Source organism: Scyliorhinus torazame, chromosome 16 (assembly GCF_047496885.1).
Source record: "Scyliorhinus torazame isolate Kashiwa2021f chromosome 16, sScyTor2.1, whole genome shotgun sequence".
In the NCBI taxonomy this organism is placed as follows: Eukaryota; Metazoa; Chordata; class Chondrichthyes; order Carcharhiniformes; family Scyliorhinidae; genus Scyliorhinus; species Scyliorhinus torazame.
Window position 1 is genome coordinate 79562757 of NC_092722.1, and position 27923 is coordinate 79590679.

Sequence of the window (27923 nt, forward strand, 5' to 3'; positions counted from 1 at the left end):
CATGGACCAAATGCCTACCTCTGGCACTATTAAGAATTCGAACCGCGCCCCGAAAAGATATAGGGGTGTCACCCTATGAAATGTTGTTTGGACTACCTTACTTGGGAAGGAGCGAGGGAGTCCCAATGGTAGAAAGTAACGATGTGTTTATGAGGAACTATTTACTGGCAGTATCTCGTTCGCTTACAGAACTGAAAGCAAAGGGACTCCTGTCTCAAACACCCCCATTGGACTTTTATATACATAAGTTACACCCAGGCGAGTGGGTGTTGATAAAATCGTGGAGAGAAGAAAAACTACGGCCGGTTTGGGAAGGACCTTTCCAGATCCTCCTCACCACTGAAACTTCAGTCCGAACAAAAGAAAGAGGGTGGACCCACGCCGCTAGAACAAAAGGGCCAATTGCGCCTCTGGAAGACAACACTGATCAGTGGACGGTGAAAGAGGGCGAACAACCACTGACTTTAATATTCTCAAAGGGACTCAGATAAGAATGCCGTTTAAAATTGTCATAGTGACATGTCTAGTCGTTGTGATTGAAGGCTTACAGAAATGTGATAAATGTTATACTAAGGTAAGGACCAGAACTGGCACACATACGGCATTTACATATCACACCTCCATCTCCTCATCCTGTTATAAGACGCTTATAGAATGCGAGGAAGGGGGGAAGCGATATTATATGCTACAGAATTCAGTTGGTTACCAATGCCCCCAAGGGCCCTGAGGACAATGGCTATGTTTATGGCCAAGGGGGCAATGGGGGACGGGTGAACGAGTATTACAGGATAGAGAAAGGGAAATAATGGTGAAGGAAAAGAAGAAGGCCAAGGCTACCCCTAATCCAACTGCTCCCCAGGTATACCCCTCCCTTTATCAGGAGATCCAACATGAGATCCAGCTACCCAAGGCTGGGGGAAATTTATTTGTCGACCTGGCCCTGAGGATTACTCAGACACTGAAGGTTACTAACTGTTGGGTCTGTGGGGGGCCCCTTATGAGTGAAAGATGGCCCTGGAGAGGTTCTACTGTGGAAGCAGCAGACCTATTTAAGTGGAACATAACTACCAGCACCCACCGTAGACCCCAGGAGTGGGTACTAACCGATACTCCCCTGGTGTGTTGCTAATGACCCATCAGGGTCGCCTGTGAAACACGTGGGGGTGAGTCCGTGTAAACGGATCAAGACATTCCACAAAAATGGCAGCACCTCCTGGTGGCCCGAAAGGCCTACATGGTACTGGCGGGCTACCGATGCTCCCATCCAAGGGACATGTGACAACACCACTGAAGGTCTGTGGAAATACAAGGCCGAAACTGATAATCCCTATTTAGGGATTCCCGGCATGAAAACATGGGCTCATGATACAAACAAGGGGGGCTCGGCCCCAGAAGGATTATTTTGGATTTGCGGAGAAAGAGGGTACTCGATTTTACCCCCGAATTGGAAAGGGACTTGTTCCCTAGGGTTGATACAACCCGGTTTCTCCCTGCTTCCCAAACGCAGAGGTAACGCCCTGGGAGTGAGGGTCTTTGACGATCTAAGACGTCCCAAGAGGAGTGTGGAAATCGGTACATGGAAGGACGAGGAATGGCCCCCTGAGAGAGTAATCTCCTATTATGGGCCGGCGACTTGGGCGGAGGATGGCTCATTGGGTTACCGCACACCAATTTATACACTGAGCCGCGTTATCAGGTTGCAGGCTGTCCTGGAGATCATAACGAACGGGACAGCCAAGGCCTTGGGGCTATTGGCTAAGCAGCAGACTCAGATGAGGGCAGCAATTTACCAAAACAGATTGGCATTGGACTACCTTTTAGCTGAGGAGGGGGGAGTATGTGGGAAGTTTAATTTATCAAATTGCTGCCTCAATATCGATAACAAGGGGGAAGCCGTCATAGAGATATCAGAGGGGATTCGAAAGATTGCACATGTCCCTGTCCAAAAATGGAAGTCATTTGGGGTTGGAGGGTGGTGGCCTAGTGTCTTTGATGGAACCTGGTGGAAGACAATGGGGTTCATACTCCTATGTGCCTTAGCTGGCTTACTATTCCTGCCCTGTCTCATACCATACTTCCAGAGACTCATTATGAGTGTGGTGGGACGGATGCAGGCGGTGACGGTCCATGTTGGACGAACTGGCCAAACGGAAGGCACACCCGGCTTACAGAAAATGATGATACTCAAACCAGGTGAGGTCCAGCAGGTGCAACGGGAGGAAATTAAGTTGATGCTGAGTAAACTGGAGACTAAGTACACCAAGTGATTTATTCAAATACTTATAGAAAGAAAAAGGGTGGATTGTGAGGGATAAGGTTTGATTAAATCATTAGAATGGGCCACAGGAGGTGGGGAGAACAGGATGTGGTAAGTGAGTAAGGAAGTGAGTCAACTACCACGAACCATTGCGCTGCTGCGACTGGGTAATAAACTAATGCACATTGTAAAATACGCCCCTAAGGCCAGCAACTGACGTTAACGTGAACATGCAATGAAACGTATGGTAGGCGTACCGGAAAGAATGTGAACCTCGACAACCTGAACCGATCAGGCAAGAGGGGAGGAGACTGGGGCGACGGGATTAGGATAAAAGGGATAGAACAATTGCCGTAGAGTGTGCTTCTCTAGTGGAGGCACCCGACTCTGCAGACTCCAAACTAATAAAGGAACTTGCTTCTACGACTTTGTCCTCGGTGTCAGTGATTGTGAGCACATCCACATCTCACACTGTGTCCCCGCCGCTCTCCTCGCGCTCTTTCACTGTGTCCCCACCGTTCACCTCGCGCTCTTTCACGGTGTCCCCGCCGCTCTCCTCGCGCTCTTTCACTGTGTCCCCGCCGCTCTCCTCGCGCTCTTTCACTGTGTCCCCGCCGCTCTCCTCACGCTCTTTTATCCTGTGTCCCCGCCGTTCTCCTCGCGCTCTTTCACTGTGTCCCCGCCGCTCTCCTCGCGCTCTTTCACTGTGTCCCCACCGTTCTCCTCGCGCTCTTTCACGGTGTCCCCGCCGCTCTCCTCACGCTCTTTTATCCTGTGTCCCCGCCGTTCTCCTCGCGCTCTTTAACTGTGTCCCCGCCGCTCTCCTCGCGCTCTTTAACTGTGTCCCCGCCGTTCTCCTCGCGCTCTTTCACGGTGTCCCCGCCGTTCTCCTCGCGCTCTTTCACGGTGTCCCCGCTGATCTCCTCGCGCTCTTTCACTGTGTCCCCGCCGCTCTCCTCGCGCTCTTTCACTGTGTCCCCGCCGTTCTCCTCACGCTCTTTTATCCTGTGTCCCCGCCGTTCTCCTCGCGCTCTTTAACTGTGTCCCCGCCGCTCTCCTCGCGCTCTTTCACTGTGTCCCCGCCGCTCTCCTCGCGCTCTTTCACTGTGTCCCCGCCGCTCTCCTCGCGCTCTTTCACTGTGTCCCCACCGTTCTCCTCACGCTCTTTTATCCTGTGTCCCCGCCGTTCTCCTCGCGCTCTTTAACTGTGTCCCCGCCGCTCTCCTCGCGCTCTTTAACTGTGTCCCTGGAGCAAATCATTATTTTTTCCAATTTGGTCTATTGCATTCACTGCTCCCAATGTGATCTCCTCTATATCGGAGAGACCAAACGCAGACTGGGTGATCGCTTTGCTGAGCATCTTCGGTCTGTGCGCATTCAGGACCCTGACCTTCCTGTTGCTTGCTATTTTAACACAAGACCCTGCTCCCATGTCCACATGTCTGTCCTCAGCCTGCTGCAATGTTCCAGTGAAGCTCAACGCAAACTGGAGGAACAACATCTCATCTTCCAGTTAGGCACACTACAACCTTCCGGTCTCAACATCGAATTCAACAACTTCAGATGATCAGCTCTACCCCACCTCGACCCATTTGTTTTTATCCCATTTAATTTTAACTGTCTTTAACCATTTCTTTCTTTCTTAATATATATTTAACCCCCCCTTCCCCAATCTTAACACCTTTCTCCTCTTTGCTTCCCCCTTCCTCTCCCCCCACATCTACAGTTTACCCTCTGATGTTAGTTTCTCTGTAGTTTGGCCTTTCACACCGTTTGTTCCCTCTGGGGACTGCCATTAGCCCTCTTTCCCCTTGGTTTCTGTGGCTATTAGCACCCTGTTCCCTGGGTTTCTGTGACTATGACTCATCTTTCATTCTCACTCCACAGTATGAATATTTCCCACTTTCTCTGTCTGTTAGTTTTGACAAAGAGTCATCGGACTCGAAACGTTCGCTCTTTTCTCTCCCTACAGATGCTACCAGACCTGCTGAGATTTTCCAGCATTTTCTCTTTCAAATCATTATTTTTGCAGTCTTACAAAATAAACTAAAATATTGCGGATTCGGTTCAGCATCCCAGCCACTATTGGGGTCTCATCTGGGATCATAATACAAGAGCTCTGAACCTCGTTCTCCCATCAACACGTTCCGCTACCTTACCTTTATGCCACGATCAGCACCTGCTTTAGTCTTTAACACTCTCCCATTAACACGCCCTCTGTCTCGTTCCGGTGGCGTATCGGTCCAATCTCCCCTAGCTCCAACCAATCGTATGCCTTCTCTGCTCCATCTGCCAAGCCCCCCCTTAAACAGTGTCCGCCACCTCCAGCTCTGAGGAAGAGCCACACGAACTTGAAACATTAACTCCATTTCTCTCTCCACAGATTCTGCCAGACCAGCATTTACTGCTTTAATTTCAGATTTCTTGCATTCACAGTATTTTGCCTTTGTTGTCGGGGCCAGAGGAGAATCCAGAGATAGGGAGGGGTGTAGGCTCTTGAAGAGGTTGCAGAGATAGTGATGGGTGTAGGGGCTTGAGGAGGTTGCAGAGATAGGGAGGGGTGTAGGGGCTGGACAAGGTTACAGATATAGGGAAGGGTGTAGGGGCTTCAGGAGGTTACGGAGATAGGGAGGGGTGTAGGGGCTGGAGGTGGTTACGGAGACAGGGAGGGTGTAGGGGCTTGAGGGGGTTACAGAGATAGGGAAAGATGTAGGGGACTTGAGGAGTTTACAGAGATAGGGAGGGGTGTAGGGGTTGGAGGAGGTTACAGAGATAGGGAGGCGTGTAGGGGCTGGAGATGCTTACAGAGATAGAGAGGGGTGTAGGCGCTGGAGGAGGTTACAGTGATAGGGAGGGGTGTAGGGGCTGTAGGAGGTTACAGAGATAGGGAGGGGTATTATCATAGATATTATCATAGAATGTACAGTGCAGAAGGAGGCCATTCGGCCCATCGAGTCTGCACCGGCTCTTGGAAAGAGCACCCTACCCAAGGTCAACACCTCCACCCTATCCCCACAACCCAGTAACCCCACCCAACACTAAGGGCAATTTTGTACACTCAGGGCAATTTATCATGGCCAATCCACCTAACCTGCACATCTTTGGACTTATAGAGATAGGGAGGGGTGTAGGGGCTGGAGGAGGTTACAGAGATAGGGTGGGATGCACGGACTGGAGGAGATTAACAAAGGGGTTTATATGAAGGACGAAGGCAGTTGGATTACAGGCACTGAACACTATAAAACAGGTCTTACTCTTCAGCTCACTGGTCCACACTGCCCAGGGTCTCGCTCCCAGCACCCCACACAAACTCCCTATTGTCTGGGGTACACTTGCTCCCGCGCGATTGGCTCTGAGCTGGCCGTGTGGTCCATGGAGCTCGAACAAGTATGAATGAGATATTGCACAACCCGGGGAATGTAGAAAGTTTTGGGGAGGTATGCTTTTTTTCGTTGTATCCCTCGACGCAGGTGTAGCGGTGAATTCCCTCCCCTGGCCTGTCCTGAACCACCGTGACCTCTGCCCCCACACTCCAAGGAAGACTGACCTTTGTCCGCGGTCACCTCTGGGCCTTGGTTCTTTTGAGGGCTGTGCGACTTGAAGCTGATTTCAGCATAAACTGTCTCCGCTTCAGCTGCAAGAGACAGAGAGAGAGAGACAGTGAGAAGGTGTGAGGAATGTTAAGGCTCTCGGGTCAGTGCATGAGATGTAGCTGATACGCAGAGGACAATAACCTCAGCAATGACACACATCCCCGTGACCATCAGCTCTGGCACACACCAAGACATCATAGGAAAGTAGTCAGGTGCATCGCAAGCTCTTCCTTTAGCAGTAACAGACCTAACTCACACCTACGCCAAGTCTAACATGTAACAGGAGCACATAGAAATTGAGGACTAACTGACACATAGCTATACGGGGGTCACGTAGTTGAGGTCCAACAGACACACAGTTAAGATACAGGGTCTATGCGATGGAGGTGTAAGGTAAATGCAAGTCACACTTAACAGACCACAGAACTATGTGAACAATGGGCTCACTACAGAAATCCAACAGGCACAGGACTCTTACGTGACTGGGACATAATTATGATGTAGCATCCACATAACTGAGATGAAACTGACAGGGAAGTGTAGTGATCTCCGTATATCAATATACATGATCAACATATGCCAGTTACAGACAATTGAACACTTGGGGCGGGATTCTCCAACCCCCTGCCGGGTCGGAGAATCGCCGGGGGTCGGCGTGAATCCTGCCCCCGCTGTCCTACAAATTACCCGGCCCCCCAAAAATCGCCCCGGCGTGAATCGCGCCGCCCGCCTCGGAGAATGGCCCGAATTCTTTGGCCCGCGATGGGCCGAAGTCCCGCCCGTTTTTTGCCAATCCCGCCGGCGTAAATTGGAGTAGGTCCTTACCGGCGGGACCTGGCGGCGCAGGTGGCCTCCGGGGTTCTCGGGGGGGCGCGGGGGGACCTGGCTCCGGGAGGTGCCCCCCACGGTGGCCTGGCCCACGATCAGGGCCCACCGACCCGCGGGCGGGCCTGTGCTCTGGGAGCACTCTATTCCTCCACATCGTTCCCTGTGGTCCTCCGCGATGGCCGATGCGGAGACGAACCCTCCCGCGCATGCGCTAGGATGACGAACCCTCCCGCGCATGCGCCAACTCGCGCCGGCTGGCGGAGGCCCTTCAGCACCGGTTGCCGTGGGGCCAAGCCCCTTCCCTGCCGGCGGGGCGCAAACCACTCCGGGGCGGGCCTAGCCCCTGGAGGTACGGAGGGTTCCGCACCTTTGGGGCCGCCCGATGCCGGAGTGGTTCACGCCGCTCCTCGGTGCCGGGACCCCCCACCCTGCCGGGTAGGGGAGAATCCCGCCCCTGATGTCTCACAATCAGGACCTATATTAATAGCATTCCCGCTCTTTCTGAAGGAGTGTGTACAGCAATGCAGAGAGAACAGACACAGGAAAGCTAGAGAGAGAGAGAAGTTATTAGTTATCAAAGTATTGTATTGTATAATTTAATTAGTTATCTCTACAATTGTTTCTTTGTTTTACTAGTTGAGTATTAAGTAAAAAGAACTCAGAATATTTATTTATATTACTCAATAAATTAGTTTATCTTTACAAGAAGACTACTGCTCATTTCAACAACTCGGCTGGTTCAAAAGAGTAATATATGTATTACACAAAGTAATATAACAGGAAGAGGCGTGGCTCTGAGGTGTGTGAGAAAGAGGAAGTTCAATTGGAACTAAAGTATAACAGACCCGGAAGTATGGTGTAACTTACACATAACTAAGGTATAACAGACCCGTAACTGAAGTGTAACAGATACGTAACTAAGGTTTAATTGACACATAACTAATGTGACTATGATGTAACAGCCACGTACCTCAGGTGTAACTGATATTTGACTACAGTGAGACAGACATGTAACTCAGGTGTAAATGACCGAAACTGATGTGTAACTGATGCACAACTGACATGTAACTCAGATGAAACTGACATGTAACTACGATGTAACTGACAGATAACTCAGGTATAAGTGACGTGTAACTACGGTGTAACTGACATGTAGCTGAGGTGTAACTTGCAGAGAGAAGGCGGAAAACAGGAGAAATCGACAAGCACTTGTAAATGGGCACGTAACTGAAATGAAACAGACATGATATTGACTGAATCAAGGTATAGACACTGCATCATTAACAGCACAATTGCGATGCAACAAAAGTGTGACAGATGTGGGACAACGTCAGTACATTAAGACACACATACGATGTCTGTAATTAACCTGTTGCACAGATCGTTGACGTTTGAGAACTTGCAGCGACTTTCAGCTCTGAATATGTTAACTCAGAATTATCTAGAACAATTGAACAGACAGAAAGCACAGTGTGTACAGTTAGATACAGAGTAAAGCTCCCTCTACACTGTCCCCATCAAACACTCCCTAGGACAGGTACAGCACAGGGTTAGATACAGAGTAAATCTCCCTCTACGCTGTCCCCATCAAACACTCCCAGGACAGGTACAGCATGGGGTTAGATACAGAGTAAAGCTCCCTCTACACTGCCCCATCAAACACTCCCAGGACAGGTACAGCACGGGGTTAGATACAGAGTAAAGCTCCCTCTGCACTGTCCCCATCAAACACTCCCAGGACAGGTACAGCACGGGGTTAGATACAGAGTAAAGCTCCCTCTACACTATCCCCATCAAACACTCCCAGGGCAGGGACAGCACGGGGTTAGATACAGAGTAAAGCTCCCGCAACACGGCCCTCATCAAACACTCCCCGGACAGGTACAGCACGGGGTTAGATACAGAGTAAAGCTCCCTCTGCACTGTCCCCATCAAACACTCCCAGGACAGGTACAGCACGGGGTTAGATACAGAGTAAAGCTCCCTCTACACAGCCCCATCAAACACTCCCAGGACAGGTACAGCACGGGTTAGATACAGAGTAAAGCTCCCTCTACACTCTCCATCAAACACTCCCAGGACAGGTACAGCACGGGGTTAGATACAGAGTAAATCTCCCTCTACACTGTCCCCATCAAACACTCCCAGGACAGGGACAGCACGGGGTTAGATACAGAGTAAAGCTCCCTCTACACTGTCCCCATCAAACACTCCCAGGACAGGTACAGCACGGCGTTAGATACAGAGTAAAGCTCCCTCTACACTGTCCCCATCAAACACTCCCAGGACAGGTACAGCACGGGGTTAGATACAGAATAAAGCCCCCTCCACACTGTCCCCATCAAACACTCCCAGGACATATACAGCATGGGGTTAGATACAGAGTAAAGCTCCCTCTACACTGTACCCATTGTGGTGTTCTTTGTGTTGCTAAATTCAGGATGGTTGGCATAGTGTTCACAAAGACCACAAAATAGCTTTAACTTGAACAAAGCTATAAATTTATTAATACTACTTAATTGGATTTGCCACTTACCCCTATATAATACACAGTTGATAATTAACATATAATCTACACTCATCTACTACTAATCTCTGCACTATTATAAACTATGATCTGCTCTCGCTCACACTATCTTTCCTTCTGTCTGGACTCTAGCTATCTCCTTCACTTCTCTCCCCAATAGGCTTAGCATCAATGTCTTATATACTGGCAACTCTAACTCCCTCCAATGGCTGATCTAATCATTTCATTAACCCTTGCATTTCTTACATTTATGACAATGTCACATCCCCGTTTCTTTGGAAAAAACATTATAAACTTTGTGACATTTTTTCTTCGAACATTACACGAGCAAGCATGAATCATTAACTTGTTATTATTTACATTCAGTTGCAAAAAAACTGTCAATTCAAATTGTTGATGATAAATGAATAGTCATTGTAGTCATTACAAATTTAATCTGTTCGGTGGTCTCCTCATTCTAGTTGGTCTTCTCAGTGGTTTCGTCAAAGTATGCAATTGATTTCCCAAATTATCTTGCTGCATTGGTGACAAGGAAGGATTAGGAAAGTCAATGACTTTTGTCATGGGAGTGTCCCTTTAAGAAATGTTTTTGTCTTATTACATGGCTTCAGTGATGTCATTGTGTGGGTGGAGCTGGGCTGTGGCTCTGGGAGTTGATTTTACTTTCGCTTTGAGTTTGAACTGGTTTTATTCTGCACAGTTTGAAATAAGTTTTTTTTCTCTGCCTGCGTTTTAAAAGCCGTTTCCAGGCTGCTGGATAACTTGAAAAGAAATAACTGTTTTCTCGAAGGAATTCAAACCTGCTGTTTTGGAAAGGAAACGGGAGCATCCAAACCAGGTGTCGAGTGGTGTGTGCTGGGCCACACCTTTGAAAATGGTTTTCTGGTTCATGGGATCTTGTTATTAAATTGGAACAGTTAAAGGGGGAATAGATTACTGTAGCTTTGTGTGGGGTATTTATGTTGATAGTTGATAAAAATGCTTACTGTGTGTTTACAAAAATGTTAACTAAATTCGTAGAATTGTTATGGGCCAGGGTTTAGAGTACCCCAAAGTGTATCATGGAGTTCCCCTGACCCACAATTTTTAATAGATTGTGGTATGGGGAGCACACGGCCCACTCTACAGGTGTGGTACAGCAGAAATGGACCAGTACTTTTTTTAAACAAAACAATGTTTATTCTATGAACTCTAAGTTAACCTTTTTAAAACAAACAGTGAACATCTTAGCAACCATTAATTCAAATACACCCCCCAAAGAATGCAACACTAAGTAACCTGTATGCTGTCCTTTTACACCCAAAAGACTTAACAAACCTTTAAACAGGAGCACATCAGGGTTTACATTCAATACTGAAAAACATTTTGAATTCTGAATTCACCAAATGATTAAGAGACAGGCCTTCATGGCAGAGAGCTCAGCAGTACAGCTGATTTCTGACTTCAGCTGCAACACACTGAAAAACAAAAACAAAAAGACAGAGACACACCCAAGCCTTTCTCAAAGTGAAACTAAAAAGCAGAAGTAGAGCTCAGCTCCACCCACACTCTGACATCACTGCAGTAACATGAGCAGACAAACATTTCTTAAAGTGACATTCTCATGACAGAATAAAGCTTGTTTTTGATTAAAAGTGCTTAAGGCCTCTGTTGAATAACACCTGAAAGGCAGGCCGTTGTGCTCATCGTAACCAAAATCAACAAACAGTTATAGGTGAGGGGAACTCCATGATATACTTTGGAGTTTTCTAAACCCTGGTCCATAACACTTTGAGCATGTCATCCTGAGCAATAATGTTTTGAGCTTTAGATGGAACATGATATTTTATTTGCAATAGTGCTCTTCCATTTCTTCTGAACATTGAACCTTGTTCAGTCTGAACTAAGTACGATTTGGGTGCAACTTGTCATAGAACTTTAGCTGTGTGTTTCCATCCACCATCAGGATTTAGAATACGTACGTATTCTCCCTCTTTTAATTTTGATGAAGGTTTTGTGTGCTTGTCATAGTTTTCTTTATGTTTCTGTTTCCGTAATCTTCGGCAGTTGTGTATCTCTTGATAATCGATATCTCAGGTTATCTCGGGTAACGTGGTGTGAATTTTTCTTCCCATATACATCTGGGCCGGCAATAAACTTGATGACAATGATGTGGCTCTGTACGTCAACAGTGCCAAAGATAAATCTTTGTTGTCATCGATTGCTTTATGGAAGTTTTTTGACTATTCCTACGCCTTTCTCTGCTTTGCCATTTGATTGAGGATACAATGGGCTTGATGTGATGTGATTAAAATTATACCTTTCTGCAAATTGTGTCCACTTGTGAAGCAAGGACCATTGTCAGAGACAACGTGTAAAGGTATTCCATGGTGAGCAAAAATGGATTTTGCTGCACGTATGACAGATCTTGTCGTTGAATCATTCAGTGTAATCACCTCGGGATAGTTGGAATAATAATCGATGATGACCAGATAGTCAGGGCCTATAAAGTAGAACAAATCCATACCAACTTTGATCCATGGATTATAATGAGTTCACGTTCTTCCATACTTTCTTTGCATTGCACAGATTGGTGCATTTGGCAAATGCTGTATTCCTTGGTTATCCACATCCTTGTTGATTCCAGGGCAGTACACAGAGTGTCGTGCTCGTCTATGACATTTTTCAATACTGTCATGTGAGAGTACCTTTAAGACATGGATGTTTAATCAATTTACCTTTAAGAAAACAGTGATGTCAGAGAGTGGGTGGGGCTGAGCTCAGGTCAGCCATTTTGCAGTTTAGTTTTGCAGTTTAAAAAGAGCTTGGGAGTGGGTGTTATTGATTCAAACAAAGCTGGTAGGTAGAGCTAGTGAAGTGTTTGCATCACTACCAGAGGAGGTATCTGGAACGTATAAGGAGGTGAAAAAATCCATCTTAAGAGCATATGAGCTAGTGCCTGAAACTTACAGACAAAGGTTTAGAAATTTAAGGAAAGAATTTGGTCAAACATATATGGAGTTTGAAAGGCTCAAACAGAGTAATTTTGATAGGTGGATAAGGGCTTTGAAAATAGACCAAACGTATGAAGCTCTCAGAAAAATTATACTTTTGGAGCAGTTTAAAAATTCAATTCCTGATGTAGTGAGAACTCATGTGCAAGAACAGAGGGTCAAAACTGCGAGATTAGCAGCAGAAATGGCAGATGATTATGAATTAGTTCATAAATCAAAGATTGGTTTCCGACATCAGTTTCAGCCGGTGAGGGATAGAAACTGGGGACATGAGAAATACTCAAGTGATAAAGGTAAAGGTGATCTGATGGGAGACAATAAAGAGACTGTACCTCAGATTAAAAAAGAAATCCAGGAGGGTGGAAAAGAAATGAAAAGTTTCAGATGTTTTCACTGTAATAAACTAGGTCATGTAAAGTCAAAGTGTTGGTGGTTGAAGAAAAGCACTGGGAAGGCTGATGTGGTAAAACAGGATAAGACAGTGGGGTTTGTTAGAGTGGTAAAGGAAAGCCCAAGTGAAGCGAAGGAGGTGCAAACGATTGTACAGCCTGTTCAAGAAGTAATTGTGAAGAAGGTGCCAGATGTCTTTAAAGGATTTACTTGTGTGGGTAAAGTTCACTCATGTATCAGGAGGAGCAGGTAAAGAGGTCACAATTGTAAGAGATACAGGGGCTAGTCAATCTTTAATGGTAAGAGATGAGGAATTATGTAGTTTGGGAAGAATGTTGCCAGAAAAGGTGGTGATATGTGGAATTCAGGGTGAGAGGAGTAGCGTTCCATTATATAAGGTAAGGTTGGAAAGTCCAGTGAAGAGTGGTGAAGTGATAGTAGGAGTAATAGATAAACTACCTTGTCCAGGAATACAGTTTATCTTGGGTAATGATATAGCTGGATCGCTGGTGGGAGTGATGCCTACTGTGGTTGATAAGCCAGTGGAAAATTAGACAACTGAAGTGTTGAAGGATGAATATCCTGGGATTTTTCCGTATTGTGTAGTAACAAGGTTGCAAAGTCACAGGTTAAGACAAGAGGAGAAATCAAAGAGTGAGGATGAAGTTGAAGTGCAATTATCAGAAACGATTTTTGATCAGATGGTTGAAAAAGAACAAGAACAGGTGGAGGATGAGGCGGATATTTTTAGTTCAGGAAAATTGGCGGAATTACAACAGAAAGATGTAGAAATAAAACGGATATATCAGAAAGCATATACAGAAGAGGAATCAAAGAGTATACCAGAGTGTTATTACCGTAAAAATGATGTCTGGATGAGAAATTGGAGACCTGTCCATATGCAGGCGGATGAAAATGGGCAGAAGTTCATCAAATAGTTCATCAAGTAGTATTGCCGGTAGGGTATAGAAAGGAGGTGTTGCGAGTTGCACATGAGGTACCAGTGGGAGATCATAAAATGAAAAAATGAAATGAAAATCGCTTATTGTCACAAGTAGGCTTCAATGAAGTTACTGTGAAAAGCCCCTAGTCGCCACATTCCGGTGCCTGTTCGGGGAGGCTGGTGCGGGAATTGAAACGTGCTGCTGCCCTGCCTTGGTCTGCTTTAAAAGCCAGTGATTTAGCCCAGTCATTTAGGAATAAGGAAAACTCAAGCTAAAATCCAGAAACATTTTTATTGGCCTGGACTACATAAAGATGGAGTAAAATTTTGTCATTCATGTCACACATGTCAAGTGAGAGGGAAACCTCAAGCAGTGATAAAACCAGCACCCTTAATACCCATTCCAGTATTTGAGGAACCTTTTACAAGGGTCTTAATCGATTGTGTAGGACCGCTTCCTAAAACAAAAAGTGGGAATCAATACCTTTTGACTGTAATGGATGTGTCTACTAGGTTTCCAGAGGCCATTCCAGTACGTAATATTACAGCTAAAAGGATTGTGGAGGAGTTACTTAAATTCTTTACTCGATATGGACTACCCACAGAAATTCAATTGGATCAAGGATCAAATTTTACTTCAAAGTTATTCAAAGAAGTTGTGGATAGCTTCGGAATAAAACAATTTAAATCAACTGCGTACCATCCAGAATCGCAGGGAGCGCTAGAAAGGTGGCATCAGACATTAAAGACAATGTTGAGGGAGTATTATCAAGATTATATAGAGGATTGGGACAAAGGAATCCCATTCGTACTGTTTGTAATTAGGGATGCACCTAATGAGTCAACCAAATTTAGTCCTTTTGAACTAATTTTTGGTCATGAGGTAAGAGAAGAAATATATTTATTGAGGTTTTTTAACACAATTTTTCACCCTTACAAACAAACCCCCCTCCCCCCCCCGTAACAAAATAGAAAGAAAACGCACATAGCAAGATATAAACATGGTAAAACGATATGTTCCAGAGCTTTGTACCCTGAATTCCTCCCGTCCATGCCAGTTTTCCCGATCTTTCATGTGTTCTCTTGCTCAAACATCCCCCAGGCAGACCCCCCTTCCCCCTCCCCTCCCTCCCCCCCCCCCTTCCCAAGACATCCCCCCCCCCCCGGGTTGCTGCTGCTGCTGACTGACCTTCATCTAACGCTCCGCGAGATAGTCTAGGAACGGTTGCCACCGCCTGTAGAACCCCTGTGCAGACCCTCTCAAGGCAAACTTTATCCTCTCCAGCTTAATGAACCCAGCCATGTTGTTTATCCAGGCCTCCACGCTAGGGGGCTTCGCCTCCTTCCACATTAGCAAGATCCTTCGCCGGGCTACTAGGGACGCAAAGGCCAGAATGCCGGCCTCTTTCGCCTCCTGCACTCCCGGTTCATCCACTACTCCAAATAGTGCTAGCCCCCAGCTTGTCTTGACCCGGACTTTCACCACCTTAGATACTGTTCCCGCAACTCCTCTCCAGAACCCCCCCAGTGCCGGCATGACCAAAACATATGGACATGGTTCGCCGAGCTGCCTGAGCATCTTCCACATCTGTCCTCTACCCCAAAGAACCTACTCAACCTCGCCCCCGTCATGTGCGTTCTGTGGACCACCTTAAATTGTATCAGGCTGAGCCTGGCACACGAGGAGGAGGAATTAACCCGACCTAGGGCATCAGCCCATAGCCCCTCCTCAATCTCCTCCCCCAGCTCCTCCTCCCATTTACCCTTCAGCTCTTCTACCAACGCTTCCCCCTCTTCTTTCATCTCCTGGTGTATCGCCGAAACCTTGCCCTCCCCGACCCATACCCCCGAGATCACCCTGTCTAGAATTCCCTGTGCCAGGAGCAACGGAAATCCCCTCACCTGCCGCCTCACAAACGCCCTCACCTACATGTGTCTGAAAGCATTTCCCGGGGGTATCCCAAACTTCTCCTCCAGTGCCCCTAGGCTCGCAAACGTCCCATTGATGAACAGGTCCCCATTCTTCTAATCCCCGCCCGATGCCAGCTCTGGAACCCCCCGTCCATCCTCCCCGGGACAAACCGGTGGTTACCCCTGATCGGGGACCACACCGAGGCTCCCATCACACCCCTGTGTCGTCTCCACTGGCCCCAGATCTTTAGCGTTGCCGCCACCACCAGACTCGTGGTATACTTTGACGGCGAGAGCGGCAGCGGTGCCGTCACCAGCGCCCCCAGACTCGTTCCTTTACAGGACGCCATCTCCAACTTCTTCCATGCTGCCCTCTCTCCCTCCATCACCCACTTACGGATCATCGCCACATTTGCTGCCCAGTAGTAGCTCCCCAAATTCGGTAGCGCCAGCCCTCCTCTGTCCCTACTGCGCTCCAGAAACCCCCTCCTTACCCTCGGGGTCTTATTCGCCCACAGAAAACCCCATAATACTCCTGCCTACCCTCTTAAAAAAGGCCTTGGTGATCACGATGGGAAGGCACTGAAACACAAAAAGAAACCTCGGAAGGACCACCATTTTGACCAATTGCACTCTACCCGCCAGCGAAAGCGGTAACATGTCCCATCTTTTGAAATCCTCCTCCATCTGCCCCACCAGTCTCGTCAGATTCAGTTTATGTAGGGCCCCCCAACTCCTGGCTATCTGGATCCCCAGATACCGAAAGCTCCCCTGCGCCCTCCTCAGCGGTAGATCGCCTATCCCTCTTTCTTGGTCCCCTGCCTGTAATACAAAAAGCTCACTCTTCCCTACATTAAGCTTATAGCCCGAAATATCCCCAAACTCCCTTAGAATCTGCATGACCTCCACCATCCCCTCCACTGGATCCGCCACATAAAGCAACAGGTCATCTGCATAAAGCGACACTCGATGCTCCTCTCCCCCTCGGACCATTCCCCTCCATTTCCTGGACTCCCTTAGTGATATGGCCAAGGGTTTAATTGCTAATGCAAACAACAGGGGGGACAGGGGGCTCCCCTGTCTCGTCCCATGGTACAGACGGAAATACTCCGACCTCCGCCGATTCGTAACCACACTCGCCACCGGGGCTCTATAAAGGGGCTTAACCCAGGTAATAAACCCTCCCCCGAACCCAAACCTATGCAGCACTTCCCAGAGGTACTCCCACTCTACTCGGTCAAAGGCCTTCTCCGCGTCCATAGCTGCCACTATCTCCGCCTCTCCCTCCTCCGATGGCATCATTATCATGTTTAAGAGCCGCCGCACATTGGTGTTTAGTTGCCTGCCCTTTACAAATCCCATCTGGTCCTCGTGAATCACCCCCGGGACACAGTCCTCGATCCTCGTCGCCAGCACTATTGCCATCAACTTAGCATCCACGTTGAGGAGCGAGATCGGCCTGTACGATCCACATTGCAGTGGGTCCTTGTCCCGCTTTAGGATCAAAGAAATCGTCACCTCCGACATTGTCGGGGTCAGGGTCCCTCCCTCCCTTGCCTCATTAAAGGTCCTCACTAGCAGCGGGGCCAACAGGTCTACGTACTTCCTGTAGAACTCCACCGGGAACCCGTCCGGTCCCGGGGCCTTCCCCGCCTGCATACTCCCCAAACCCTTGCTCAGCTCCTCCAACCCAATTGGTGCCTCCAAGCCAGCCACCTCTTGCTCCTCCACCCTCGGGAATCTCAGTTAGTCTAGGAAGTGTCTCATCCCCTCTTCCCCCGCTGGGGGCTGGGATTTGTACAGCTCCTCATAGAGGCCTTGAATGCCTCATTTATTTTCGTCACACTCCGCACCGTAGCTCCCCTTCCATCCTGAACTCCACCTATCTCCCTCGCTGCCATCCTCTTACGGAGCTGGTGTGCCAGTGTCCGACTCGCCTTCTCCCCATACTCGTAGGTCGCCCCCTGCGCTTTCCTCCACTGTGCCTCTGCCTTCCCTGTGGTCAACAGGTCAAACTCCGTCTGGAGACGTCGCCTTTCCCTAAGTAATCCATCCTCAGGGGCCTCTGCATATCTCCTGTCCACTCTTAAAATCTCCCCCACTAGCCTCTCCCTTTCCATGCCCTCTGTCTTCTCCCTATGAGCCCTGATGGAGATTAGCTCTCCCCTGATCACCGCCTTCAGCGCCTCCCATACCACCCCCACCCGCACCTCCCCGTTGCCGTTGGCCTCCAAGTACCTTTCAATACACCCCCTCACCTTCCCACACACCACCTCATCGGCCAGCAGTCCCACATCCAGCCGCCACAGCGGGCGTTGGTCCCTCTCCTCTCCCAGCTCCAGTTCCACCCAGTGCGGGGCATGGTCCGAAACGGCTATGGCCGAATACTCCGTCCCCTCCACTTTCGGGATCAGCGCCCTGCCCAGAACAAAAAAATCTATCCGGGAGTAGGCTTTGTGCACGTGGGAGAAAAAAGAAAATTCCCTGGCCTGCGGCCTGGCAAACCTCCATGGGTCCACTCCCCCCATCTGATCCATAAACCCCCTAAGCACCTTGCCCGCCGCCACCGCCGCCGCTGGCCTCATTCCGGTCCTAGATCTGGAGCGATCCAGTGCTGGGTCCAACACCGTATTGAAATCCCCTCCCATTATCAGGCCTCCTACCTCCAGGTCCAGAATACGCCCCAACATGCGCTTCATGAATCCGGCATCATCCCAGTTCGGGGCGTATACATTTACCAATACCACCCACGTCCCCTGCAACTTACCGCTCACCATCACATATCGCCCTCCGTTGTCCACTACGCTATTCTTGGCCTCAAACGACACCCGCTTCCCCACCAATATTGCCACCCCTCTGTTCTTCGTGTCCAGCCCCGAATGGAATACCTGCCCTACCCACCCCTTTCTTAACCTGACCTGATCCGCCACCTTCAGGTGTGTCTCCTGGAGCATGGCCACGTCTGCCTTCAGTCCCTTTAAGTGCGTGAACACCCGGACCCTCTTTACCGGCCCGTTCAGGCCCCTCACATTCCACGTTATCAGCCAGATTGAGACCCCCCCCCCCAGCACCCCCCCCCCCCCCCCCCCCCGCCCCCCCCCACCCCCCCCTCGCCGACTAGCCATCTCCTTTTCTAGGCAAGTCCCGTGCCCGCGCCGCCATCACCCTCCAGTCCCCCAGATGGAAGACCCCCACCCCGACCACCTCTTCTGTGTCCCATTCCTCTTCAGCCAGTGCAGCAGCTGTGGTGTTGGGTGCTCTGAGGTACAGACGAACCAACACGGTTGCGATTGGTACAACGCAGTTTTATTCCAACTAGTTATTTACAGATCTGTCTTGGTACTCAGCACGTGGTGACAGTGTGAGTGTCTTGTCATTGAGGTCCTGGCCTTGTCCTGTCTCCAGATGGACTGGCCAGCAGGTGTCGTGGTTCTTGTCTTATACTGTGTCTGTCCTTGTCTGTGATTGGCTGTTGTGTTATGTGTGTTAATTGGTCTGTTGGTCTGTCTATCATGATGTGTGTGTTTGAATATCATGACAACAGCAACGCTTTCCCCCCCCCCCCTTCTCCCCCCCCCCCCCCCCCCCCCCCGCGAGACCCGTGTCTAGCTTTTTTGCTCCCCCATATCACTCCCATAAGTCAGCTGACACCTGCTGACCCCGGCTTCCCCCGCCGTCCCATTGACCCCCCCCATGTGGGAATCTCCCGATCAGTATACGTTCCTCCCTTCCCCCTCCCGCCTTTCTTCCCTAGCGCGGGAAAAAAAACCTGCTCTTTCCTAAGCCTACCCCGTGCCCTCTGGCGCAGCTCCTGTTGCGGCCTTGTCTCTTTTCCCCTATCGCCATCCCCCTCTCTCCCCCAGCCCGTGTAACATTTCCTGCGCGTGGTTAACACCATAATTACAACAACCATTAAACATCAAACATCCCCCCCACCCTCACAAGCCTTCAGTCTGAGTCCAACTTTTCGGTCTGAATAAAGGTCCACGCCTCTTCAGGCATTTCAAAATAATGGTGCTGATCCTTGTATGTGACCCACAGCCGCACTGGCTGCAGCATTCCGAATCTCACTCCTTTCCGGTGCAGCACCGCCTTGGCCCGGTTGAAACCCGCTCTCCTCTTTGCAACCTCCGTGCTCCAGTCCGGGTATATTCGGATCTCCGCATTGTCCCACCTGCTGCTCCGCTCCTTCTTGGTCCATTTCAAGACCCCCTCTCTGTCCGTGAAACGGTGAAACCTCACCACCATCGCCCTTGGCGGCTCGTTTGCCTTGGGCCTCCTCGCCAGCACCCGGTGTGCCCCATCCAGCTCCAAAGGCCTCGAAGGGGCCTTCGCGCCCATCATCGCCCCGAGCATCGTGCTCGCATATGCCCCGGCATCGGCCCCCTCCACTCCCTCAGGGAGACCCAGGATTCGCAGATTCTTTCTCCTCGACCTGTTCTCCAGGTCTTCGAATCTTTCCGCCCACCTCTTGTGCAGCGCCTCGTGCTCCTCCACCCTCACCGCCAGGCCCAAGATCTCGTCCTCGTTCTCATTTACTTTTTTCTGCACCTCCTGGATCTTTACCTCGTGGGCCTTCTGGGTCATCCCTAGTCCTTCTATCGCCGACAGCATAGGCACCAGCATTTCCTTCCGCAGCTCCTCGAAACAGCGCTTGATGAACTCTTGCAGCTCTGGCCCACCTTCCAATTTATCCCCGGCCGCCGCCATTTTGCCTTTCTTCCCTCGTTTCTCCCGTTGCTCCAGCGCCGCTTTTCTGGCCGTTTCGCTTCTAGTCCGGTCCGTAAACGATGAAGGGGGACCTCACTCTTCCCTTCCCACACGGAGAGTCTTAAAAAATTTCCCGTTGGGGCTCCTCTAGAGAGCCCGAAAGTCCGTAGTAGCGGGAGCTGCCGACTCGTGCGGCTTAGCTCCGCATCGCCGCAACCGGAAGTTCAGTCTACCAAATTTAGTCCTTTTGAACTAATTTTTGGTCATGAGGTAAGAGGACCACTTAAATGATTAAGGAAAAATTGGTGGGTGAGAAATCGGAAATGACACTATTGGATTACGTGTCAAATTTTAGGGAACGATTAAATAGAGCAGGTGAATTGGCTAGACAACATTTGAAAGTTGCGCAAAATGTGATGAAACGGGTAGCGGACAAGAAATCCAAAGTTCGTAGTTTTGCCAGTGGGGATAAAGTTTTAGTGTTGTTACCAGTGGTAAGGGAGCCTTTAAAAGCAAGGTTTTGTGGACCGTATCAGATTGAAAGGAAATTAAATGAGGTGAATTATGTGGTAAAAACACCAGATAGAAGGAAGACTCACTGAGTGTGTTATGTGAATATGCTTAAAAGGTACTTTGAAAGGGAAGGAGAGAAAAAGGAGGTTTTAATGATTCTAACTCAAAGTGACGAACCAAATCCAGGTGACTGGGAATTTGACATACCTCAAATTAAATTGGAAAATGAGGATGTTCTTAAAAATTGGGATGAATTGTTAAGTTACCTTCCAGAGGAAAAACAAGCTGACCTGAAAGAGTTATTGATATCACATGGGCAAGTTTATAGAGATAAATTGGGATGTACTAAAATGGCTATACGTGATGTAGATGTGGGAAATGCTGTTCCTATCAAACAACATCTATATAGACTTAATCCTTTAAAATTGGCACAGGTTAACAAAGAGATTGAGAGTATGCTTAAAAATGGCATAATTGAAGTGGGTTGCAGCCAATGGAGCTCACCCACAGTGATGGTACCTAAACCAGACGGTACCCAACGGTTGTGTGTGGACTATAGAAAGGTGAATGCAGTCACAAGAACAGACTCTTATCCTGTCCCACCATTGAAGCATTGCATGGAGAAAGTGGGACAATCTGCTTTTATTTCCAACTTCCAGACATGGAAAGAACATTGAAAACATCGTATGGAGTTCTTCGATCGACTTCAGCTGGCGGGTTTGGTGATGAACCTAGCCGAAAGTGAATTTGGAGAAGCCCGAATCACTTTCCTTGCGGAGTTTCCGATACCCTCAAGACGAAGGGAAATATTGCGATCTCCTAGCATGAATGAATTTGATCGAACAGTTGTGCAAAAGTTTTGTTGCGTGATTACTCCACTGATGGAATTGCTGAAGAAACGTAAAAAATTTCAATGGACAGCGGACTTTCAACAGGCATCTGACTGCCTGAAAGCTGTGATCACCAATGCTCCTGTATTGGAGAATTGCAAGGGACTCTGTGGTCAGATTGAACTAAAGTATCTGATTCTGAAGAGAAATGCTGAGGAGTAGAGGAATGGATGGATCGTGCAGAGACTTTGTTGAAAGAGACTGTCAATCGAGAATGATTTCGGCTGGAGGAAGAAGAACAAAAAAAAATGGACTATATTATTATACCTGTTTGCGTGTTGTTGTTTTTTTAAAAAACGAAAAGGATTATTTACTGTGTACATTTCTTAGTGGATGGTGCAAAAGTGAAAAATGAAACCATCTTGAAGTTCATGGTTTATTTTTGTTTCTTGGGTGGAGGTGTCATGTGAGAGTACCTTTAAGACATGGATGTTTATGGATGTTCCCGTAACAGCCTCCCCGAACAGGCGACTAGGGGCTTTTCACGGTAACTTTACTTGTGACAATAAGCGATTTTCATTTCATTTCATTTAAGCAATGTACCTTTCAGAAAACAGTGATGTCAGAGAGTGGGTGGGGCTGAGCTCAGGTCATCCATTTTGCAGTTTAGTTTTGCAGTTTGAAAAGAGCTTGGGAGTGTCTGTGTTTGCAGTGAGCAGGATCTCTGCCATGAAAGACTATCTCTGGATCATTTGGGTGATTTAAACTCATAATAGAAAAGCCTTTAACCTGATGTGATTTTGTTTAAAGGTGGTAAGTCTCTTGGAAGTTTGAAGGAATATTTTGAGGAATTATTTACTGTTGCAATATTTTCTGAGTTATCTTTGAAGTAAGGGATGTTAAGAGATCCAATGTTTATTTAAGATGTTAAGTTGAGTTCATGGAATAAACATTGTTTTGTGTTTAAAAACCCATGTGTCCATAATTGTAATCCCACACCTAGGGAACAAGCCGTGTGCTAGGAAAAGCAACAAATACATTAAAGGGGGAGGTTGGTTGAACTCCGTGATACATTTTGGGGTTATGAAAACGCCTCGCCCATAACAATACCCTGATGACCCTCGAGTATCTGCTCCAAGATACACTGTTGGAGGCAGGAAGGAATAACTATTCTATCTGCCTCAAGTAGGAATCCATCAATTACTGAGAGACCATCTTTGATATTGCGAAAGGCAGAGCATCGTCCATTGGGCCATCTTTCTTTGAGGTATTTGATTACCCTCTGGAGCGACAAATCCTTTCTTTTTCTTCTTTAATGATTCGTAGTTTTCTGTCAGACACTGATGGCATCTCCACAACACATGGAGCTTGTGCTTCCACTATGTGTACTGCTGAGGTGTCAGTATCAGTGGTAGCGCTGGATAAGGTGTCAGAAACAACTAAGTCTTTCCTTGGCTCTTCATGCTGGTCAGTTGAAGTTTTAGTTGTGTGAATCCTTTCAACTAGGTTCAATTTATCGCAAGCATCACCTCAATTAGCAATGACTTAACATCTTCCACAATCGGCTGGCATTTCAATGTGTCATTTCTAACAATGAGATGGCAGAATCGTCTTGTGGGTTATGTTGTTGTCATTGTAATCGGTCAGCCGACAAGTAGATTTCTGTATTAGCAGTGTACTAAATGCTTGCCTTAAATTATTTTCTATGATAATATTTGTGTGTGCTCCTGTATCAATTGTAAATGGTATATCTGAGCCATTTATTTCAAGTAATACAGTCCACACTTTAATTATTTTTTGAGAGCTGTTGTACTGGTTTGTCATTACAATCCAGCGCATTAATTCTCGTGACTGCTCAATCGTGAAGGTATCCTTTTGTGTGCATGGTGAGAAATCTTCATTATCAGTTGAGATATTGGTGTTTTCTCTTCACTCTGAACACTTTGGATCCTTCTGTAGTCATGGTAGGATTTTTAAAATTTGGTTCCTGGAGAAGCGGTTGACATCACTCTCAAAATGGCCGCCAGCCGTTGTATGCAGTTTTCTGTGCTGCGACACAGCATTAATGGCATCAGTCACGTTTCCCGATTTCACACCTTTTCATTTGCCCTGAACTCCGCTTGTTCACTGGCTTTGCACATATTAATCGCGTCTACTAGCGGCAAAATTGGTCGTCTTAGCATTTTTTCAAGCAAACGTACATCATTTATCCCAAGTACAACTTGACCACGAAGCATTGAATCAGCAACAGAGGCAAAGTTACACGACTGCGCACTTAATTTTAAAGCTGCAATGAAAGAATCTCTCGATTCCCCTTTTAGCTGCAGCCTTTTTCTGAACATGTCACGCTCATAGGTCTCATTCACCTGCTTCTTGCAGTGTGCATCGAATTTCTGTAGCACTATGTTATATTTTGTTCTATCCTTATTACCAGCAAATTCAAAGGAGTAATAAAGCTCTTATGCTTGCGTTCCAGCCAAATTAAGAAGTGCCTTTTTCTCTGATCTGAAGCCTTTTCTAGCACGGAGGCAGATAGGAAAACTTCAAACTGCTGTTTAAAGAATGCCCAGTTTTGATATAGTTTACCATTTGTCCTGAAGTAGTCAGGCTTCTTTAGACTCTCCATCTCACGATTCTTCTTCTCAGTAGATTTTCTGATCGGTGTAGCGGCATGAGTGTTTACTTCAATCTTCTTAAAGCTAACCTGTCTAATCTAACTGCTTATTATTCTTAGAACAAACGCCTGGTACCATGTGGTGTTCCTTGTGTTGCTAAATGCAGGATGGTTGGCGTAGTGTTCACAATGACCACAAAATTGCTTTAACTTGAACAAAGTTATACATTTATTAACACTACTTAATTGGATTCAACACTTACTCCTATATAATATACCGTTGATAATTAACATATAATCTACACTCATCTATTACTAATCTCTACACTATTATAAACTATGATCTGCTCTCACTCACACTAATCTTCCTCTAGAGTCTGTACTCTAGCTATCTCCTTCACTTTTCTCCCCCATAAGGCTTAGCATCAATGGCTTATATACTGGTAACTCAGGCTCCCTCTAGTGGCTGATCTAGACATTTCATTAACCCTTGCAGTTCTTACATTTATGATAATGTCACACCCATCAAACACTCCCAAGACAGGTACAGCACGGGGTTAGACACAAAGTAAAGCTCCCTCGACGCTGTCCCCATCAAACACTCCCAGGAAAATAACAGCACGGGGTTAGATACAGGGTAAAGTTTGCTCTGTATTTCTCTCTTTGTCTCTCTCTCTCTTTCTCTGTCTCTGTGTCTTTCTTTTTGTGTCTCTCTTTTCCTCTCTCTCTCTCTCTCTCTGTCACTTTCTCTGTCTCTCTCTCAGTCACTTTCTCTGTCTCACTCACTCGATGTGACTCTCTCTCGTCTCTGTCCCTCTCTCTCTTTCTCTCTCTCTCTCTGGGCACCATATAATGGAAAAGTGTGGTAGCGAGCAGGAACCATTGCGAGCTTCCTGACACTCAATCCGGCGAGGTCATCGCTGGCATAAAACATTAATTGGTGCACTTAACGAGGCTCCACGGGTTTCACAATGCAAAGGAACCAATGTGCCCGATGCACCACCTAAAGCTGGATTAACCCGAACCTGGCACATGATGAGGAGGAGTTCACCCTGCCCAGGGCATCGGCCCACAGGCCCTCATCCAGCTCCTCGCCCAGCTCCTCCTCACACTTATCCTTCAACTCCCCCACTGAGGCTTCCTCTGCCTCCTGCAGCTCCTGATATATGTCCAACACCTTCCCCTCCCCTACCCAGATGCCAGACACCACCCTGTCCTGGATCCTACGCGGGGGCAGCCGCGGGAATGTCCCCACCTGTTTTCTAAGAAAGTCCCGAACCTGGAGGTACCTGAACGCATTCCCTGGGGGTAGGCCGAACTTCTCCTCCAGCGCCTGCATGCTGGGGAAAGCCACGTCTATAAACAGGTCCCCCATCCTCCTAATACCTGCCCTATACCAGCCTTGGTACCCCCCATCCAACCTACCCAGAGCAGATCTGTGGTTATTCCGTATCGGGGTCCACACCGAGGCCCCCTCCTCTCCCCTGTGTCTCCTCCACTGCCCCCAGATCCTCACCGCCGTCACCACCGGACTAGTGGTGTATCGCGCCGGCGAGAACGGCAGCGGAGCTGTAACAAGTGCCCCTAGACTGTTGCCTCTACACGACGCCGCCTCCAACCGCCCCCACGCCGCCCCCTCCTCCATCATCCATTTCCTGATCATGGCCACATTGGCCGCCCAGTAATAACTGCAGAGGTTCGGCAGAGCCAGTCCTCCGCCCCCCCCCTCCCCGGCCACGCTCCAAGAATACCCTTTTGACTCGCGGGGTTTATTCGCCCACACAAATCCCGTCACAATCCTGTTCACCCGCTTAAAGAAGGACTTGGGGATGAAAATGGGGAGGCACTGAAATACGAAGAGGAAACTGGGGAGAACCGTCATCTTCACCGTCTGCACCCGTCCCGCCAGGGAAAGCGGGAGCATATCCCACCTTTTAAACTCTTCCCTCCATCTGCTCCACGAGCCGGGTTAAGTTGAGCCTGTGCAGGGCATTCCAGTTCCTGGCCACTTGTATCCCCAAGTACTGAACGCTCCTCTCCACTATCCTGAGTGGGAGCTCCCTCAGTCTCTCCTCCTGGCCCCTACCGTGGACCACGAACAGCTCACTCTTCCCCACGTTCAACTTATACCCCGAGAACCTCCCGAAGTCCCCCAGGATCCGCATGACCTCCCCCATCCCCTCTAACGGGTCCGAAATATACAACAGCAGGTCATCCGCGTAGAGGGAGACCCGGTGCTCCTCCCCTCCGCGCACCAGTCCCCTCCAATCCCCCGAAGTCCTGAGCGCAATGGCCAACTGCTCGATTGCCAGGGCAAACAGCAACGGGGACACCCCTGTCTCGACCCCGGTGCAGCCTGAAATATTCCGACCTTAGCCGGTTTGTGGACACACTCGCTACAGGGGCCTGATACAGCAGCTTGACCCACCCTATAAATCCCTCCCCAAATCCAAACCTGCCTAGCGCCTCCCACAGATACTCCCACTCCACCCTGTCAAAGGCCTTCTCCGCGTCCATCGCAGTCACCACCTCCACTTCCCCCCCCTCCGAGGGCATCATGATAATATTCAGAAGCCTCCTCACATTCGCGTTCAGCTGCCTGCCCTTAACAAACCCCGTCTGGTCCTCCCCAATCACTCCCGGGACACAGTCCTCTATTCTGGTGGCCAGAATTTTTGCCAACAGCTTGGCATCCACGATCAGGAGCGATATCGGCCTGTAGGACCCACACTGAAGCGGATCCTTTTCCTCCTTCAGGATAAGCGAGATCAATGCCTGCGACATTGTCAGAGGGAGGATCCCTTTCTCCTTTGCCTCATTGAAGGTTCTCATCAGGAGTGGGCTCAGCAGCTCCGAGAACGTCTTATAAAATTCTGCGGGGAAGCCGTCCAGGCCCGGGGCCTTGCCCGTCTGCATGCCTGCCAGCCCCCTGACTACCTCCTCCAACCCAATCGGGGCCCCCAGTCCCTGCACCCGCTCTGCTTCCACCCTTGGGAATCTCAACCGGTCCATGAACCGCCTCATCCCTTCCCCCTCCCCGGGGGGTTCCGACTCGTATAACCTTCCGTAGAACTCCCTGAAGACTTCATTGGCCCTCTCTGGGCTCAGCACCATGTTGCCTTCCCTATTCCGCAATCCCCCAATCTCTCTGGCCGCCTCCCTCCTGCGCAGCTGGTGCACCAGCATCCTTCTCGCCTTCTCCCCATACTCATAAACTGCCCCCTTCGCTTTCCTCAGCTGCGCCTCCGCCTTCCCTGTCTCCAGCAGGTCAAACTCCGCCTGTAATTTCCGGCGCTCGTTCAACAGACCCCCTCTGGGGCCTGCGCGTACCTCCTATCTACCCTGAGTATCTCTCCCACCAGTCTCTCCCGCTCCGCCCTCTCCTTCTTCTCTCTATGGGACCTAATGGAGATTAACTCTCCCCTAATGACCGCCTTCAGAGCCTCCCAAACCACTGCCTCCGTCACCTCTCCTGTATCGTTCGCTCCCACATAATTCTCAATACTCCTCCTTATCCGCCCCCAAACCTCTTCGTCCGCCAGCAGCCCCACATCCAGTTGCCAGAGAGGGCGCTGACCCCGTTCCGCTCCCAGTCGCAGGTCCACCCAGTGCGGGGCATGGTCCGAGACTGCAATGGCCGAGTATTCTACATCCTCCACCCTCAGGATTAACGGCCTACTCAACACAAAGAAGTCTATTCGCGAATAGACTTTATGGACATGGGAGAAAAAGGAAAACTCCTTCGTCCTTGGCCACGTAAACCTCCAGGGATCCACTCCCCCATCTGGCCCATGAACTCCCACAAGGCCCTGGC